The sequence below is a fragment of the Piliocolobus tephrosceles genome, chromosome 15, assembly GCF_002776525.5.
Source record: "Piliocolobus tephrosceles isolate RC106 chromosome 15, ASM277652v3, whole genome shotgun sequence".
NCBI classification, from domain to species: Eukaryota; Metazoa; Chordata; class Mammalia; order Primates; family Cercopithecidae; genus Piliocolobus; species Piliocolobus tephrosceles.
Window position 1 is genome coordinate 92,642,491 of NC_045448.1, and position 20,945 is coordinate 92,663,435.

At 42.6% G+C, this 20,945-nt stretch overlaps 1 pseudogene; it reads left to right on the forward strand.

The window, feature by feature from the left end:
* Nucleotides 1–33: 33 nt before the first annotated feature.
* LOC111528219 lies at nt 34–14,859 on the forward strand (annotated as a pseudogene).
* Nucleotides 14,860–20,945: the final 6,086 nt, after the last annotated feature.

A 20,945-nucleotide genomic window follows, 5' to 3' on the forward strand; every position in this document is an offset into this window, starting at 1 on the left:
AGACTAGCAGAAAGAAGATGGGGCTTACTGACCATGGCCTTGAGGAGGCTGAACATGCAGGCCAAATGGAGACACAGACAGCCTGGGCTTGGTCCTGCTCCATCCCCTTCCAACCTGGTGACATATAGCGAGTCACTCTGGCATGGGTCACTCATGCTTCCTGTGAGGTTCCACCAAGGTAGCAAATGCATCAACACCTTACTGAAGCACAAGGCCCTGTGTACTGTTGACTTCACGAAAGGCATGGTTGTGGTGATCACATATGTGTGTGCTATGCCATTGAATGCTGGAAACTTTTCTCACCCCAGCACTACCGACTCCCCTTTACCCAGTCTTATTGTTCTCACTGTAACATGCTATATAGTTTGCTTCTTACATTTATTGTTTGTGTCTCCCACTAGCATGTAAGTCCCACAAGTGCTTTGCTCTGTGATGTATGCCAAGAACCCACTGCAGCGCTTGGCACTTGTAGGAACTCCCTAAGATTTTTATAAATGAAGAAAGGAAAAAAAAAAAAAAAAAAAAAAAAAAAAAAGAGGGGGGGGGAGAAAGGAAAGGAAGGCTCCTATTTAAATGATGGTCTTCTCCTTATTTCTATAGTAGTATGACTTCCCCTGCAAAGTAGATGCATTTTGGAAAAAGTGTATAAATAAACTCAGGTGGTTTTGAATTTCATTTTCCTAACTGTAATTGTAATCATGGATCTTTATGTTTAGTGAAAAAGTTTTGGCCCTTATGCCTTACACCTGAGAATCCCAAAGTATTGGTTTGTTAGGGCTCCCATAAAGAACCATAAACTGGGTGGCTTAAAACAACAGAAATTTATTGTCTCCTGGCTCAGGAGGCCAAAGTCTGAACTCCAGGTGTTGGTTCATTCTGAGAGCTCTGAGAGAGAATCTGTCCCAAGCCTCCCTTCAGTTTGTGGTAGCTCCAGAGTTCCTCGGCTGGTGGCAGCAAAACTCCAGTCTCTGCCCCCATCTTCACATGGCTATCTTCTCTCTGTGTTTCTGTGTCCAGATTGTCCTATAAGGACAGAGTCATCCTGAATTAGGGCTCGCTCGAATGACTTCATCTGAAGTTGATCTGTATCTGTAAAGACCTTATTTCCAAGTAAGGTCACCTTCACAGCTACTGGGGGGTAGGACCTCAACATATCTTTTTGGGAGACATAATTCAACTCATAATACCCAACGTGATAACTGTTCATCTCATGAAATTTAATGTCTCTCAAAAGGTGATCTCAGGACATTTAATCTGTGGCAGAAACTCCCATAGGAAACATTCCAACCAGAGGCTCCTTTCACAGCTGATCACTCCTCTTACCCCATCCGAGGTCCTGGGGCCGAGTGAGGCAGGTGGGGACAAGAGGAAGGCTGTCTTGGGAGTAGAAAGAGAAGACCTTATTCACTCAGCACTCTGTTCGTGAATGAGCTATCCAGCATAGGATATAATAAATAGCTTTAGGAGTGGTAGACTCCAAACATTTTTTGGATCCCAGTTATCCTAATCAATTAAACAAAGTCTAGAACATGTCTTGAAATGTGGGCATTGGAACATTATGAAACTTACACAGAATTTAAAAATTTACAAGGACTAAATAAAATAGGAACTGACATCTAATATTTTCTCCCACATTCCCATGCACTGTCTAGCTCAACCAACCCCAGCCCTCAATCTCATCCTGGTGGACACATGCCTAGTGATATGATCAGCTGGTTCTCAGGGGGGCTGGTGAAGGTGGGTATACAGCTTTTGCCAATTTCCATGGCATAACTACTCCAAATATGGCCAATTTCAAACTACCAACATGAAGGCACAGACACAGGGTTTGGAAGAGATATTAACAATTGGCTATTGCAAGCTGATATAAGTTAACTCCAGCACACCACCACCGCCACCTTTAAGCTCCTTGTGTTAGTGCAGGTGTTGGCAGACTGCAGCCTAAAGGCCAAATACAGCTTGCTGCCTGTTTTGTGTATTTGCCAACACAGCCATGCTGTCTATAGCCTTCTTTGTACTGTAACAACAGAGCATGTGGCAGGATCTATAGAATCTGGCACTCTATGAAAAGTGCTGACTCCTGCTCTACAGGAGAAGAGACCACAGATTGTCTTCAGCTTCCAAACATTCATCCCTGAGTCAGTCTAGAGCCTGAAATTTAGAGCCTGAAGCACAGTTTCCACCAGAGGGCTGAAATGCATGATAGTTGGGGTTTCCACCTCTCACCCAAAAACCTAATCAATATTTTACTGCAAAAACATGTTATCATCGTTATTTTTTACTTAGCCCACCTTTCCTTGGCAATTTTCCATAGCAAAATGCATTCTAAAGTACAACTAATCAGGAGACTTGGAGCCTCTGGACACCCCCTTGTTCCTTGCCTGCAGTCCCTGGCAGAAGGTGCTTTATCAGAGAGGCTCCATGCAGGGGCTCAGGACAGGATCAGAGGTCAGTTGCACCAAGGGGGCAGGGACAGCAGAGGGGACTGTTCAGTACGTTGTCATGGTCCTGGTGATTTCTGGTCCGTGAGGGAATTTACACATGCATTGGGTGATTGACAATCACCAATTGAGGGAGAATTTGTGTGCCCATTTTGTAGGTGAGGAAACAGACGTAGAGACATCAAGTAACTTTACTACAGTCATGTGGCTTTTCAGTGGCAGACTTTCAGGTGTTGTGACTCCTAGTCCAGAGTTCTTTGCACTGCCCCTGAGGTGCTAAAACACTACTGTGCTATAAGACTCACTTGAGGGAGCTTCCTAAAAAGAGAGATTGTACAACCTGACATTCTTGTTTAACTGTTTTGGGATGTAGCTCAGGGATTTAGCTGCCTTAAAAAAAAAAAAAAAAAAACAACAAAAAAAAAAAAAAAAAAAACCTCCCAAGTAATTCTGATGCAAGCAGTTCTTTCTTGTTCACCCTTTGAAGAAACACTGCCTCCTCCCCATACATTTCATTAGAAAATGGTAACATGTTTTTCAGCCTGAGAGCCATTTCTGGGTGACTAGTCCACACCGGGTGACTGGACATTGGCAGCCCGCTGTACTAGCTTTAAGTCTAGGCTTAAACACATATGATAGGAGATGTCCTACTCCAGATGATATTGGTCTGAACCATGGAAAAATTCCATCGTGTGGCACATCTGGTGGCTGTGCACTGTCCCCAGCAGTGAGGCACCCAGTGAAGACAGCAGCTGGGAGAGGCTTATTTACATGCAGTGGGACAGTGTGGGCTAGAGTGCTGAGCCCTCTGCAGTTTACTCTGTGTCAGGCAATGAGGGTGAAAGGCTGAGCAGACCCAGGTGCAGACCATAACCTCCAGGGAGACAGATATCAGTCAGGCCAACCCCAGTTGTAGATGGAGAAGCAGTGCCCAGGCATGACCGGGGGTGTATCCAACCAGGAAATCTACATATAAACATAATAGGAGAAAATGAACAGATGTTGCTCTTATATTTATATGTAGATATTTATGAAGAGCATATAATTTTGTTCTGTATGTTCTAAGAAGTTTATAACTATGCCTTAAAAATGTTTAGTACATACTGTATGTATCGTTTCCATTAGGTATTTTGTTTTTCATACTTATCCACATTGACATTGTAGCAACAGTATAATACAACAACCCCTTCTACAAAAGCAGAAGGAAGTGAAGCTTTGGAAGGAAGCACCCAGCAAGCTTGCCCCTTTCAGGTGGGTACAGTGAGCAGGAGCCAGTGAGGTTGAGATCCTTTGAGAGGAAGCAGTCTTTAACCAGGAAAACTCTGCACTGCATCCTGGCCACACCTAACCCTTGGACAATGGTGCTTGGAGCGCCTTCCAGCTCTTATGGCTTGCAATTTCTTTCTCCCGCTCTTCACCCATGATGATTAAATCTTCTCCTACAGAGTTGGACAACAAAGCCTTGATTTCCTGTCTCCCCTGGTGTGATCACGAGGCGTAGACATGGCCAGGAACATGTAGGTGTCTTTGAAAGCTCAACAAGTTAGTAAATTTCCAACCTCATTTCACCCACCGGTAAAATGGGAGAATAAGAAAACCTATTTTACATAGGGTTGACAGGAGGAGTAAAGAGGGATTCAGTGAAAGTTCATTATTATCATTTGTAGTAGCAGTGTTGACAATATCAACTGAAAGTTCATTATCATTATTAGTAGCAGTATTGATAACCCTCTTTTCTGTGCCTTCTCACTGGGGAGCCCAGGCCATCAGCAATGCCCAGGGTGTCATGGATCTTTGTTGCCTCGGGCATCAGCTGTACCAATGGTGAGGACAGTGCAAGGGTGGGGATGACATGGCAAGGCAGGAAGCACCCAGAAGCAGAAGCTTCATGGGGTGAAGATGGCAGGAGCTTAGGGACAGTCAGAGGGGTGTGCCTCCTCTTGTGGAGGCTTTCTTAGTGGGCAGGACCTGCTGCAGCTGTGGCCATGGATTCACCTGAATATGGGTGGAATTAGGCATTCAGCTGCGTTAGCTGTGCCTAGAAGGAGGAACTCTAAATTGAGAACTTGTCCCTATCGCCGCCTCTGATAGGCAGATGATCCATCCATCAGTATCTGAGCTCAGGTGTGCATGGGGGTGGGTAAGAGCCCACACACAGGGCTGATGACTGAGTCTATTTAGAACAACAGATGTAAAATCTGGTAATGTAAAATGTGATAGATTACTTTGTCAATTAGCAATTATACTATGTAATTATATACATACATAAACATAAACACACGCAGTATTGTCCCCTACTCATTCCATAAAACTGATACCTTTAGCTGGGATTCCCAGCTTTCACTCTCTTCTCTGTCATCTACTCTCTATATCCTCCCCATCCTGTAAATCTGGCTTATATGCCACTTCCTCCCTAAAGGCCTCCCTCAATCCCTTGCTGGAAGTGACATTTTCCTCTTTGAGCTGCCCCTGCCTGTGCTTTGGTGAGGTCAGCTATGCTGCAGTATCTTGTATTGCAGTTGTCACATCATTGTATAGGATTAATTTCTGACACACTCCATATTTTTCAAAGGGCCTAGTGTGGGGCTTTAAAAGTAACTACACCACCATGCCTAGCTAATTTTTTGTATTTTTGGTGGAGACGAGAGTTCACTGTGTTGGCCAGGTTGGTCTCGAACTCCTGAAGTCAGGGCAGTTTTGCAGTCATTTATATCCACTTTTAACACATGCAGATTAAGGGGCAATTTATGCAGAAATTTCTAGGGAATTGATAATAACTTTTCGGTCATTGAGTCATTGCCGTGGAAGGGGGGTTAATGTCCTGGTGTTGCCATGGGAACAGTAAACTGACATGGTGAACTGGTGGGTATGTCTTATGAAAAGCTCCTTCCACCCAAGTCCTGTTTCAGTTAGTCCTCAATTTGGTCCATTGTCCCAGTCTTGCCTCCAGAGTCAAGTCCCACTCCCTACCTCATAAGGAGAGATGTAAATACATGGAATAGAATTGAGAGTCCAGAAATAATCTCGTACATCTATGATCAACTGATTTTCAGCAAAGGTGCCAAGACCATTCAATGAGGGAAAGAATCACATTTTCAACAAATGGTGCTAGATAACCACATGTGAAGGAATGCAACTGGGCCCTTATCTCACGCCATATACAGAAATTAACTCAAAATGACTCAAGCACTTAAATGTAAGAGCTAAAACTATAATATTCTTAGAAGAAAACAAGCATATATCTTTATGACCTTGGATTTGGTGGTTGATTCTTAGATGATACTAAAAGCACAAGCAAGAACAACAAAATATAGGTAAATTGGACCTCGTCAAATTTTAAAACTTTTAGACTGGGTGCAGTGGCTTACACCTGTAATCCCAGCACTTTAGAGGCTGAGGCAGGAGGATCTCTTGAGCCCAGGAGTTTGAAAGTTTGAGACCAGCCTGGGCAACATGGTGAGACCCTGTCTCTATAAAGAAAAAAAAAAATACCTGGGTATGGTGCATGCTTGTAGTCCCCACTACTTAGGAGGCTGAGATGGGAGGATTGTTTGAGCCCAGGAAGCTGAGGCTACAGTGAACCGAGATTGTGCCACTGCACTCCAGCCTGGGTGACAGAGCAAGATCCTGTCTCAAATAAATAAATAAATAAAAAATAAAGATAGATCTCTGGATCTTGCCTTCGGAGACTGACTCAACTAACTGGTCTGGGTGGGAGCCCAGCCATTTGTATTTTTTGAAAACTCTCCAGGTGATTTTATTGTGCGGCCAAGGTTGAGAATCACTGTATCATAGGGTTGGACTCCTAACTGGAAAGTTTGCACCATCAGGTGTCACAGCAATCTGATAATAGTTAAGCTTTCCTCCTAGATTTTCGGATATTAGACGAGTCATGTTTACAAGTTTTTTTTACCAGGAGACAAACTATCTTTCTGCCCTTACTTTCTCTCGTATACTATTCTAATCCCAGAACCCTTTGGAACTTCCACTGGGAGATGAATCTAGAAAGCGACTCTCTTGGCTACAACAGAGAGTAATGTTGGCCTGTTTGTGCCAGATCCAGCTGGTGTTAAGAGTGGGACAGCACCTCTCTGAAATCTCCTCCTCTCCCGTCAGATTCAGTCCCCCATTTGCATTACATACAATCATCACTATGGGTTTCTATTACCTTGCTAGGGCATTTGGAGGTGACATATATACCAACTATTAGTTTTGAATTGTGGTTCCCAAAGTGTGGACTGTAGGGGCACCTCAACACACTCATAAGGTGTCATGGGATATTTAAATATTTTGAGGAAAACACAGTAACATCTGTCAGGCCCATGAAAACCATTGCCATTAAATTGTTTCAACGCAATTACTTAAGAAGCAGAACTGGCCAGGCGTGGAGGCTCACGCCTATAATCCCAGCACTTTGGGAGGCCGAGGTAGGCAGAACACGAGGTCAGGAGTTCGAGACCAGCCTGACCAACATAGTGGAAACCTGTCTCTACTAAAAACACAAAAATTAGCCGGGCATGGTGGCATGCACCTGTAATCCCAGCTATTCAGGAGACTGAGGCAGGAGAATTGCTTGAACCTGGGAGGTGGAGGTTGCAGTGAGCCAAAATCATGCCACTGCACTCCAGCCTGGGTGACAGAGAGAGGCTCCAAAAAAAAAAAAAAAAAAAAAAAAAAAAAAAAAGAGAGAGAGAGAGAGAGGGAGAAACAGAACTGTCAGGTGTTTCTTTTGGCTTAAAGTACTCTGTGAGGAAATTCCTGGCACACTAAGGATACCATGAACTGAGAGAGTTTGGGAACCTCTGCTTTAGAAGCTAGAGGTAGCATTCCTTGGGCACAGTATTGCCTTGGGGTTGGCAAATCCTTTCGATGGTGCGTTTAGGTGTGGCAAGACAGCTCTTAGAGTGGGACCAGGATATGTTTGGAGACAGAACTAGATTGAGCTGCCCAATAAAGACACGGCAGCCTAGCAGGGTGTAGTGACTCGTATCTGTAATCCTAGTGCTGTGGAAGGCTGAAGTGGGAGGACTGCTTGAGGCCAGGTGTTTGAGATCAGCCTGGGAAACAATAAGACCTCTACAGAAAAAAAAAAAAAAAAAAATTAATCTCATGTGGTGGCATGTACCTGCAGTCCCAGCTACCTGGCAGGCTGACGTAGGAGGATCACTTGAACCCAGGAGGTAATGCTACAGTGAGCCATGACTGTGCCACTGCACTCCAGCCCAGGTGACAGAAAGAGATCCTTTCTCAAAAATTAATTAAATAAATAAATAAATATATAGTGGCCATGGCATCCCTAGAAAGACAAGGGCCTGGGAATAGGTAGAAGTCGAGGGAAATGAGAAGTGAGAGGGGGCCCTGGAGCTGGAACTGAGGGAGCAGGATGGCCTCTAAGAAGTTCCTGATGCGGTGTCACTGATGTGTCTGATGTCTGGTTGTAACTGTTTGCTGGGCCCATGTCATCCCTCATATCTGCTAGCTCCTTGCTAGTAAAGTGTGGTCTGGGGATCAGCGGCATCAGCATCACTTGAGAACTTGTTAGAGATGCAGAATCTAGAGCCCCACCCAGGGCCCAGAAACAGAACCTGCATTTTAACAAGTTCCCCAGGTGATTCTCACACATGCTGGCATTTGAGAAGCACTGGGCTAGTTGACAGGTTCTCAGGCATAGCTGACATTGAAATATCCAGGGAGCAGGCTTGGCATCAGGATGTTTAAAAGTCCTCCAGGTGTTTCTAAAGCCAGGTTTGAGGAATTACTAGACTGATACAAATGTTTTGTGATAGTGTTTTGTGTGTGTGTATGTGTTGGGGGGAGTTCTGGGTCAGTTTGGCACCAACACAGGAAACAATTGAAATATGTGAGCCATGAGAGAGAAGTCAGGAGAGAAAAGAAATTAGCGACACAAGAGGTACTCCTCAGGTGTTAGGAAATAGGGTGGAGCAAACTGGGTTTTCCACCATATGTTGGATGGGGGTTCAAGTAAATTCTACTTAAAAATTACAAACAGGGGCTGGGCCTGGTGGCTCATGCCTGTAATCCCAGCACTTTGAGAGATTGAGGTGGGCGGATCACAAGGTCAAGAGATCAAGACTGTTCTGGGCAACATGGTGAAACCCTGTCTCTACTAAAAATACAAAAATTAGCTGGGTGTGGTGGTGCGTGCCTGTAGTCCTGGCTACTCAGGAGGCTGAGGCAGGAGAATCGCTTGAACCTGGGAGGCAGAGGTTGCAATGAGCCAAGATCGTGCCACTGCACTTCAGCCTGGTGACAGAGTGAGACAGTGTCTCAAAAAAGAAAAAAAAAAAAAAAATACAAGCAGGATGATCCCAAGCCTGCAGGACTTGGAGACATCTAGGTGACTGACACTCAGTCACAAACATAATTGGTCACAAGGCTGATGAAATTCACAACAGACCTTCAGATGGTATGCACTCAAGTGATGCCCACAAGTCTGCCTAAAGAGATGCTATATTCAGACATTTGGCATCAATCTCCATCGAGCAAAGTTAGTCCAAAGCAGCGGGTTCCAAAAACACTTTCCTAAGACAAATTCTCTATTTGCCTTTAATATCAGTCATCCCAGCCCTTGGAATAGAGGAACAAATGATACCAGTGGTACCTTACCACAATGCGCCAAGGTGTTATACTCTCATGCTCCATTTTCTCCCTCTGTCTACGTCATTATTAACTCATTGACTTCTGGTGCAAGCCCTCCTGGGAGAAAAAGTCTACTCTTGTACCTTGGAGCAAGTTGGTCAGAGTAGGTATTGAGGATAAAATTTGGAAAGTTAGAAAAGCTATTAGGAGGAGATCCTTCCAGTTGAAAACACAGCCTGGCCAAGTCAATGATGCTATTTCATCTCCCCAGCCATGCAGGTTCACAGCTAAGGAAGACAATTTAGGCTTGGGCTAGAGGATGGGAAAGGCCAAAGTTACTGATGCCACAGCCCAGAGAGGTATTTCAGTAATCTGAGGGTGAGGACCACAAACCTGGTTCAGGGATGTACAGTGTTGACAGCTGTGAGTGGATGCCTGGAGTTCTGGTGTGTCTTCTAGCACAATGATACCTGAGACTCTTGCATCATTGGGGATAATAAAATGGGAGTGGATAGATATGAAATTATGATAGCAATAAGCAGTCAGCTAATAGCTTCATTGATGGGACAGATTAAAGATGACTGCAAATTCTTTGGTCCAGGGTTGGGATATAGGCATGGGATATGGGAATGCTGATAGTCTGAGGCCATGAAAAGTCCACCTGCTGTAGTGGTAGGAGGAACAAGCTTCACTTTCTTCAATGGGGGTCCCTGTGTGTGACTGCTGTCTTGATTCCCTGGGTGGCCAGTTCCATTCGTGTGGTTCTTTGGTCCACTTGACTCTGGGGTGGCTCTGTGATCGCTTGACCAATAGAATGCAGTGGAAATGATGTTGTAACCATTTCCAGTCTCTTTCAGTCTTAAGGAACTGCAGCTTTTATTAATACTTTCTGTCCCTTGGAATACTTGTTCTTGACACCCAGCCATCATACAGTGAGAAATTCTAAGCTGCCCCATTAAGAGGCCCACACGGTGATAAACTGGGGTCTTGCATACAGCCCTGGCTGCACTCCTAGCTGACAACTAGTAGCAACTTGTCACCAGGTGAGTGAACCACTTAGGACTGCATCCTCCAGCCCCAGTTGAGCAATGTGGAACAGAGTAAACCGTCTCAGTTTAGCCCTGCTCAAATTGCAGAATTATGAGCAAAATAATCCATTAGGCTTTGGGCTGATGTGTTCCAGATTACTGGAACAGAATTTGGTACTGGAGTGAGCTGCTACAGCAATGAAAGCTTAAGACATGTGACTTTGGCTTTGGGTCTGAGTGGCAGGGGGAACTTGGCAGGCCTCAAGGAAACTGTTAGGGAGGGTTGAAGGATGGTGAGGAAAATAGTATGGGAAGCTAGAGGAAAAAATGATGCTTGGTATGTAGTGGTGGGAAGTTTAGCAAAACTCACCTGAAGTAATGTGGGAAATTGTAAGAACTCAGAACGATTTAAGGGCATGTTTTATAGGTCCTTTAAGAAACTTCTAGGGCTGGTCCCATGGAAGCCTCACACATGGTAGAGAAAGGCTGCCTTGAAAAGAAACATAAGTGTGTTTTTGGTCTAATAAAATTGATTATAAATGGATAATGCAAAACATTTTAAAGAATTATACTAGCTTACATTAGCAGATTTGGATCCAGTGATTGTTACACTCTGGTACTGAACCCCTGAATTACTTCTTTGAGTAAGGCATTATACCAAAGCTATTGATATTTGGGCTATAGGGTGTATGTTTGAAGAATTACTAATGTCAAAACCAGTATTTCACGGTCGACAAGAGGACATCAAAACTAGTAATCCTTGTCACCATGACTGGCTGGACAGAATACTCAATGTAATGGGATTTCCTGCAAATAAAGATTGGGAAGATGTAAAAAAGATGCCTGAACATTCAACATTAATGAAATATTTCAGAAGAAATAAGTATACTAAACTGCAGCCTTATCAAATATATGGAAAAACACAAAGTTAAACCAGATAGTAAAGCATTCCACTTGCTTTAGAAGTTTCTTACCATGGACCCAATAAAGTGAATTACCTCAGAACAAATTCCCCATTTCTTAGAAGACCCACTTCCTACATCAGACATTTTTGCCAGTTATCAAATCCCTTACCCCAAATCAGAATTTTTAATGGAAGAAGAACCTGATGACAAAGGAGACAAAAGGAACCACCACCACCAGCAGGGGAATAACCACACGAATGGAACTGGCCACCCAGGAATCAAGACACACAGAAGAAAGTGAGGCTTGTTCTTCCTACCAGTACCTCAGGTGGACTTTTCATGGCCTCAGACTATCAGCGTTCCAACACACATGCTGCCTATATCCCAACCCTGGACCAAGCACATCCCAGCTGAAGAGCAGCATGGGATACTCAGTTACCTCCCAGCAGGCTCCACAGTATGCTCATCAGACACATGGGTGCTGAGCTGCATCGGAATCTTGTCAATGCACTGTTGTGAATGCTGCAGGGCTGACTGTGCAGCTCTCCGTGGGAACCTGGTATGGGCCATGAGAACGTACTGTACAACCACACCTTCCTGGTAGCCAAGTTCCACCACTTTTCACATATTGGGGTATTGGCTTCCAGGCTGTACCTATTTTGGAGTTAGACCTGAAAAGAAAGTGCTAGCACAGTTTGTGGTGTGGATTTGCTACTTCCATAGTTAACTTGACATGGCTCAGACTGACCAATACATTTTTTTCAGTGACAGTCTGTAGCAGTTGAAGCTGAGAATGTGCTAGGGGCAAGCATTTGTCTTTGTATGTCATGAATTCTTCCAGAGTAACAACATTATCTGACCAATAGTACACTCACAGACACAAGGTTTAACTGGTACTGAAAACACACAGTATGTGTTAGCTCAGCGAAATAACCAAGACTCAAAATGAGATTATTTTGGTACACCTTTCTTTTTAGTGTCTTATCAGTGAGTTGATTCATTTTCTACATTAATCAATGTTTTCTGACCAAGAATATTGCTTGGATTTTTCTGAAGGTACAAAAAGCCACATAGCTTTTTCAGAAAGGTTTCAAAACTCCTAAAGATTAATTTCCAAGATATAAGTTTGTTTTTATTTTCAATCTATGACTTGACTGGTATTAAAGCTGCTATTTGATAGTAATTAAATATATTCTCATTGATGTAAACCTGTTTGGTTCAGCAAACAAGCTAAAATGATCGTCATAGACAGTGCTTTATTTTTCCTGTTGGTGTTGCTGATTCGTGAGCATGCTTTAAGATAAAAAAAGCATGAATGTTAACTTCCTTAAAAAGGTGCAGCATCCAATTCGAATATTTTTGTCCTGATTTTAAAGCTGGTTGGTGTAGTGCTATTAAAATTTTGTTCAACATGGACACAGAGAGGGCAACAACACACACCAGGGCCTGTTGAGGGGTGGGGGTGAGGGGAGGGAACTTAGAGGACAGGGAAAAATGTATAAAGCAGTTAGGAATATATGTAACAATGAGTACTGTGATGCACATTTACTGAGCACATAGTACATGTTAGGTACTCTCTCTCTTGCTCTCTGTGTATTGCACTTAACTCTTATAACAACCCTAGCACATAGATAAAGGAACAGGGGCTTTGAGGCTAAATTGCCCAAGGTCCCATGGCTGATAAGTGGGAGAGAGGCTGTAGTTTTCTGTCTCCAGGGCCATAGTCCTAACTATTATACTATGCAATATCTTAAGCACTATGAACATTTAATGTCTGTCCTTCCTGTCTTTGCGTGTGTGTGTGTGTATTTATAACTATAGAGGCATGCATGGAAAAATTCATTTATAACCTATTTTTGTCACTAACAGTATATCTCCAATGCCTTTCTGTCACAAGATAGCCTTCTACAGATTGTTTTTAACTGCTGCATTTTGTTCTATTGAATGTGTAAAGATGCACAGAAAGCCTCATGCTCTTTTCAGCCATTACAGGGGTTTTTAGTAAGGGGAGACCCATCTTTGTTAGGAGAACTTCTTGTTAGTCTTGCCTGGGGATCCGGACTCCTCAAATTGTAACACAATCACAAAATATGGTCATTAAAATGTTTTTTGAAAGAGAGTTTGTCCTGTTTATTATCCTGGCCTTTGTTTTGGTGAAGTCTGATATGGGTAAGGAATAAAGATTGGGCAGCAGTGGGGGAAGAGGGATGAGTAAAATAGTTTTCAATAAGGAGGGATGAGACTGGAGCTAGTCAAGTTTTGGTTGGAAGTAAGGAGTGGGGGATGGAGGAAGGAGAAACAAGGGAGGGAGAGGAGAAGAGAAAGGAGGGGAAAAGGAGAAGAAGCCATCTAGGATCTAGTGGTTTCCTGACTAGATTGAGGCATGGAAAAAAGGGACAAGTGAGTGACAGGGTCATAAGTTGTTTTCTGTAGGGCTACGCTGTAAACCCTCTTCACTTCTCCTACAAGTCTCCAGCATCTTCTATATTGCTAAGACATATTTGGGTCCAAGAGGTCCCTCTTTGGCATGGGAAGCTCGAAGGTGAGGAAAGAGGACAGCTTCTATGTGGGTTATATGTGGACGTGCTGCAGTTCATTGAAGGGACATTAGGCGTACCCTATAAGCTCAGCAGTGAGGCGAATATGTCTTTAGAGTATAACTTCTAAAGAGGATTCCAGATTAAAGAGTAGGCACAGGACAAGGCTTTTATTATATTGGAAGTTGAAACTTTTTTGGGGGGTGAGTTGTTGTCTTAGTATTTCATTTTTCTAGCTTGTGTGACATCCTTTTGAAAGTAGCAATTCTGGCCTTTGTGAGAGATTGTGAGCGCCTGTGGGTGTGTGGACCGGTGCGTCCCTTCCTTCCTGTCTACATGGCCCCAGCTGGGCCCAGCGGATTGCTGTTACAGAATAATTTCCAAGGGCTGTGTCTCTAACCTTTGGTCTTATCCCCCATTACTGTAGATTTGGCCAATCGGCTTCTTAAGTGCCTCTTATGAACATAGATGTTGGCAGTGGAAGCTGAGGACAAGTCAGTGGTTGTTTTATTGAACACACAGGGTAACTCTCAACACAATGCTGACCTAAGAGAATTCCAGCCACTTTGATTCTCAGTCTCTTTATATCTGAAAGGGTTCTACTCCACTTTTCCCAGATCAAAATGTCCCTGCAGCTACTCAGCAGAGCTGTCACAACCTATAGAAAGGCACAGGATGAGAGTGGCCTGGGTGATGCTTCCTCTGGGGGAAAAGGTAATGACAGGTGCATCTGCACACCTATGTTCATAGGTAAGTCTGGGAGGAGGTGACCTCTCCTTTGGTTGAGGTGTTGAGGCATTTTGTTAGAATGGCACTGTTCCATGATCTGATGCGTTCTGTGGGTATTTTGTGGTATGGCCACTACCGGTACCATGCTAGGAACAATGGCAGACTCTGCCTGCTAAGCCACAGCATGAGTCACATGAGCATTTGTGAGCTTTGTGAACTAAAGTTATCTGAAAAGGAATTTAGGGAAAGGGGACTTTATTCCAGAGAACAGTTTGCAGACCAGGGAGAGACAACCTTCAGTGTAAAATGAAGATGTGTGTGCTCCAAATAACAAAGGGAGAGTTTGTCTTTTAGAGAGAAAGTTTCCGCCCGGGTTCCATTCATGCGAATGAAGGATGCAAACTTGCTTAGTTCTGATTTGTTTACACTTGCTGAATTCAGATTGGTCCGTGCAGGGTTTTCTGGGAACTCCAAATACATGTATGACCTCTAGTCAGAAAATGGCCACTGTAGAGGACTGTCTGCTTTTACAACTGAGCAGGCCATTCCCCCATTAACATTATAGTCCCGCTCTTGCAAACGAAGCTGGGCATTCCTCCTCTGCAAACAGGGAGGACAAAGGAGCCTACAAGACTGGCCTCAGTTGCAAATAGCAGACCCTGGGGGCTTGTTTATATGTAAACATCTTGGAAATTCAGAAAGTCAGGGAAAGATCAGAAAAACAACAATGTGTCTGGTGACTTGCTAACATTCCACAAAGGACGGTATAAAATAAAGCAGAGCGTGTCGTTCGGGGCGGCCGCCACATTTGTCTCGTCTTGTGTTGTCTTGTGTGTTCATTCCTTTGTTTAGGAAACACACGGATCCCAACATCTGGCACAGCGAGCAGGGTCCGTGGCTCCACGAGAGCAAGGAACCGGAGGGGGAACACCCCTGGCAGGCGCGGGAAGACTGCAGGCAGGTAAATAAATAAGAAGGGGGACCCACGGGAAAATTATGGGGAATTCCACCTCTCTGGCCTTGGAATATTTGCGGTTACTCCAGGGACTGTTGATGTCTATAGGAGTAGAAGTTAATTAAGGAACATAAGACTTTGAAGCGATTGTTTGCCCATGTTGAACAAAATTGTTATTGGTTTCAATATCAAACCAAAGTGCAATTAAATCGAAAGGAATGGTTACAAGTGGTTAAAGTCTTGCGTCGAGCTCATCAGCGAGGGCAAATGATGCCTCTGACTTTGTGGACTTTGTGTAGTTCCATTACTCAGGCATTAGAGTTATTTGAAACTGACTCAGAGCGTGGCGATACTGCCACAGGAGGTGAGGCATCTGAAGCTTTAGAGAGGAATGATCCTAGAGAGAAACATATTTACGCCCTGGTTGCTGAGGACAAGGAATTGGAAGAAGAGCTAATGCCTCCTTCATCTGAAGGAAATTCTGATTTGCAGCGTATTTTAGAGATGTTACAACAGTTGTTAAAATTGATTGCTAGGTGCCGCTGCTCCTGTTTCTGCTATCTCTCCACCACGAGCCTTCCCTGTTACCTTGAAAAAGATTTCCCTTTGCTTCCACCTCCAACCTCTTTGCCTATGTCAGGTCAGGTTTTCTCTGTGCCTTTTCCTCCTGTAGGAGAAAAGAAGGAATCGAAGGAAAAGGATGATTTCAAGGAATTAAAATGATTCCCAATAACACGGGCTGCTTTCGGCCCCAATGCTCAGTTCCCAAACGGTGGCCAGAATGTGACTTTTACAGCCCTACAATTTAAATTTTTGAAAGAAATGAAAGCTGCAATTTCTAATTATGGACCTCAGTCACTGTTTGTTCTTGGCCTTCTCGATTCCTTCTCTTCAGAACATATGATGATTCCTATTGACTGGGAAATGTTGGGACAGGCTGTCCTTGATCGTTCGCAATGGCTTCAATTAAAAAGTTGGTGGTGGGAGGAAGCAAGAGTACAAGCTAGAAAAAATGCTACCCGAAATCCCCCAGGACCTACTGAAGAGGAGCTTACGGGTTCAGGACAATACGCCACTCTTAATGCTCAGGCAGGCCTAGATGATATTGCTTTCACTCAGATTAAAGCCTTGTTTATAAAAGCGTGGACTAAGGTTGAAATAGCGGGTAAAACTTCTTTATCTTTTGTAAAGATCTTACAAGGAGCCACTGAGCTGTATCCAGATTTTGTAGCCTGTCTTCAAGATGCTGTATTAAAGACTGTAGGTTCAGGCCCTGCTGCTAAAATTCTTTTGGATACTCTGGCTTTTGAGAATGCTAATCCTGAGTGTCAAAAATTGCTGCGTCCTCTAAAGGCCGGTGGAGCTGATATAGATGAATACATTAGGGCTTGTGCAGGTGTTGGAGGGGCCATTTATAATGCTCAATTGTTTGCTGGGGCAGTTTCTAAGGCTTTAAGAGGCAGTTCTAAACAAGGTGTATGTTATCATTGTGGAAAACCTGGTCATTTTAAAAAGGAATGCAGGAAGAAACTAGGCTTTTCTGCCTCAAAAGAAAAAAGGTTACCTTCTGAGGTATGCAAACGATGTGGGAAAGGTCAACATCGGACAAATGAATGTCGTTCTAAAACTGATAAGGGTGGAAACTTGTTGTCGCCCCTTCCGGGAAACGGGAGTCGGGGCCCGCAGGCTTGGGGCCCCAACAATTACAATGCAGGCCTACCACAATACCCTGTAAGCAATGGTTTACAACATCAAGGAGTGACTTCAAGTCCTCCTTAAGAGCATCACACCTTACCCCAGTTTCTCAGCTTTTTGCAGCAACTAAGCAAAGCGCTGCTGCTGACTTAGCTATTACTCAGCCTTATACTCTGTCTCCTAATGGAGGAATATATCAGTTAGCTACTGGAGTGTGTGGTCCTTTACCAAAGGGACATGTAGGACTTTTGTTAGGTTGAAGCAGAAGTGCTATGCGAGGATTAATGGTGGTCCCAGGAATTATTGATCCTGATTTTACTGTTGAAATCCTTATTATGGTAGAAGTCTCAATTTATGCACTTAGAGGCAGGGGAACGTATTGCACAATTGCTTTTATTGCTTTTTTTTTCCTTTTCTTATCTGGAGATGTGTCTCGACAAGAGGTTTCGGTAGTACTGGGAAAACTGTTTTCTGGGAAACTTTAGTTTCTGATCAAAAACCTTTATGTTCATTGCAAATTAATGGGATACTTTTTGAGGGATTAGTCAACACAGGAGCGGATGTATCTATTATATGCTTGGCTCAATGGCCTGATCATTGGAAAAGGAAACAAGTATCGGTTACTGTATCCAGCCTAGGTACTGCTTCTATAGTCTACCAAAGTGTCGAGCCCCTGAGCTGTGTAGGACCTAAAGGACAACAAGGAAAAGTGTGCTTTTATATTGTTCTCATTAATATTAACTTTTGGGGCCGTAATCTTTTACAACAATTTGGTGCCTTTTTAAGCATTCCTCGTATTTCTTCAGCTGCCAAAAATATGATGTTCAAAATGGGCTACAATCCTTTAAACTCTTAGCCACTGTCCACAAGCCTGTTTGGGTGGAACAGTGGCCATTATCTAAAGAAAAACTTAAGGCTTTAAAGAATTTAGTTAAGGAACAAATGGCCGAGGGGCATATTGAACCAGGTACTTCTACATGGAATTCCCCTGTGTTTGTCTTGTCATTAAAAAGAAAAGTGGAAAATGGCACTTATTAACTGATCTTAGAGCTGTAAATGCTTGTATTCAACCTGTGAGGACTTTACAACCTGGGCTTCCTAATCCAACTCTTATCCCACAAAATTGGAAATTAATGGTTATAGATCTTAAAGATTTTTTTTTACTATCCTGTGACAATCCCAAGATTGTGACCCAAATATAATAATGGACAGCATACTCAAAGATATCAATGGAAAGTTCTTCCTCAAGGTATGCTTAATAGTCCAACTATTTGTCAAACTTTCGTAGGTCAAGTCCTTCAACCAGTTAGAGACAAATTTTCAGATTGTTATATCATTCACTATATTGATGATATTTTATATGCTGCAGAAACAAGAGACAAATTAATTGACTGTTACACATTTCTGCAAGCAGAGGTTGCCAACGCAGGACTAACAATAGCATCTAATAAGATCCAAACCTCTGATCCTTCTTATTATTTAGAGATGCAGATAAAAAATAGAAAAATTAAGCCACAAAAAATAAAAATAAAAAAAGATACATTAAAAACATTAAATAACTTTCAGAAATTGCTAGGCAATATTAATTGGATTCGGCCAACTCTAGGCATTCCTACTTACGCCATGTCAAATTTGTTCTCTATCCTAAGAGGAGATCCAGACTTAAATAGTAAAAGAATATTTACCCCAAAGGCAACAAAAAAATTAAATTAGTGGAAGAAAAAATTCAGCCAGCGCAAATAAGTAGAATAGATTCTTTAGCCCCACTCCAACTTTTGATTTTTGCCACTGCACATTCTCCAACAGGCATCATTGTTCAAAATACTGATCCTGTGGAGTGGTCATTCCTTCCTCACAGTACAATTAAGACTTTTACATTGTACTTAGATCAAATAGCTACATTAATTGGTCAGACAAGATTACGAATAATAAAATTGTGTGGAAATGATCCAGATAAAATAGTTGCTCCTTTAACCAAGGAACAAGTTAAACAAGCCTTTATCAATTCTGGTGCATGGCAAATTGGCCTTGCTGATTTTGTGGGAATTATTGATAATCATTACCCAAAAACAAAAATCTTCCAGTTTTTAAAATTGACTACTTAGATTTTACCTAAAATTACCAGACATGAACCTTTAGAAAATGCTCTGACAGTATTTACTGATGGTTCCAGCAATGGAAAAGTGGCTTACACAGGGCCAAAAGAGCGAGTAATCAAAACTCAATATCAGTCAGCTCAAAGGGCAGAGCTGGTTGCAGTCATTACAGTGTTAGAAGATTTTAATCAACCTGTTAATATTATATCAGATTCTGCATATGTAGTGCAGACTACAAGGGATGTTGAGACAGTTCTAATTAAATATAGCATGGATGATCAGTTAAACCAGCTGTTTAATTTGTTACAACAAACTGTAAGAAAAAGGAATTTCCCATTTTATATTACTCATATTCGAGCATACACTAATTTACCAGGACCTTTAACTAAAGCAAATAAACAAGCTAACTTACTGGTATCCTCTGCATTCATAAAAGCACAAGAACTTCATGCTCTGACTCATGTAAATGCAGCAGAGTTAAAAAACAAATTTGATGTCACATGGAAACAGGCAAAAAAATATTGTACAACATTGTACCCAGTGTCAGGTACTACACCTGCCCACTCAAGAGGCAGGAGTTAATCCCAGAGGTCTGTGTCCTAATGCATTATGGCAAATGGATGTTCCCCATGTACCTTCATTTGGAAAATTATCATATGTTCATGTAACAGTTGATACTTATTCACATTTCATATGGGCAACATGCCAGACAGGAGAAAGTACTTCCCATGTTAAAAAACATTTATTATCTTGTTTTGCTGTAATGGGAGTTCCAGAAAAAATTAAAACTGACAATGGACCAGGTTATTGTAGTAAAGTTTTCCAAAAATTCTTAAATCAGTGGAATATTACACATACAACAGAAATTCCTTATAATTCCCAAGGACAGGCCTTAGTTGAAAGAACTAATAGAACACTCAAAACTCAGTTAGTTAAACAAAAAAAAGGGGGAAATGGGCGAGATTCTCCAATACATTAAATTCTGAAAGCCCTTTTTACTTTAAATTTTCTCAACCATTAGCGCCAATTACAGCAGTCTGCAGCGGTGAAACATTTTCAACAGCCTTTAGAAAAGCTGCAAAACAGTAATCTGTCGGTGTATTATCCTTCATTACAAGGGAAATATTTAAAAGGAAAAGTTTCACAATGGGGCCGAGGCTATGCTCTTGTCTGTACAGGTGCCGGAGATGAGTGGTTTCCATCTCCACGGCTGAAACAGTGCCATGGCGAAGAGGAGCCGATCCGAAGAGTTCCTCAAGGAATTTCAGGAGCTGAATCTGAGCACTCAGAGAACATTCACCTTCAGGACTGGGCGTGCGGAGCCCCCGACATGGGGTCAACTGAAAAAGCTTACTCAGAAAGCTGAAGGGGTTGTTCAACAAGCTGGGCAGCCCAAAACCCCACTAACTTTATTCCTGGCTATGCTGGCCGTAGTAAATTGTCAGGTAACGGCTGGAGAATTTACATACTGGGCTTATATTCCTTTTCCACCCTTATATCAAGGTGTGGCCTGGGGACACAGAGAAGTCCCAGTATTTACTAATGATACTGCTTGGATGTCATTGCCTTTTTTAAACCAGGATCCTAAATTAGACACTGGCACAGTAAATAGTTCATATCAATTTGGGGTTGAAGGGTTACCTATATGTCTTGGGAGTAGTCCACATTGTCTGCATCTTTCTCATGAGGCTTGGGCTGTTCGCTATAACTATAGTCATATCTCTGCCTTTACTATGATTATTGTGGCTCAAAGTTTTAAGTATAATCATACTGCAGTACTTAATGAAACTCTACCAACTACATTATATTTATGCCCTATCCCTAATGTGAACGGAGGTGTTTCCCAATTAGAGTGGACTAGGTGTAGAGGTAGTGGGCCATGATTAAAAGGAAAAGGTCGTAATTACCTTATCACAGATTGGAGTGTACATGGAGATTTTCAAACTAAATTTAGTCATG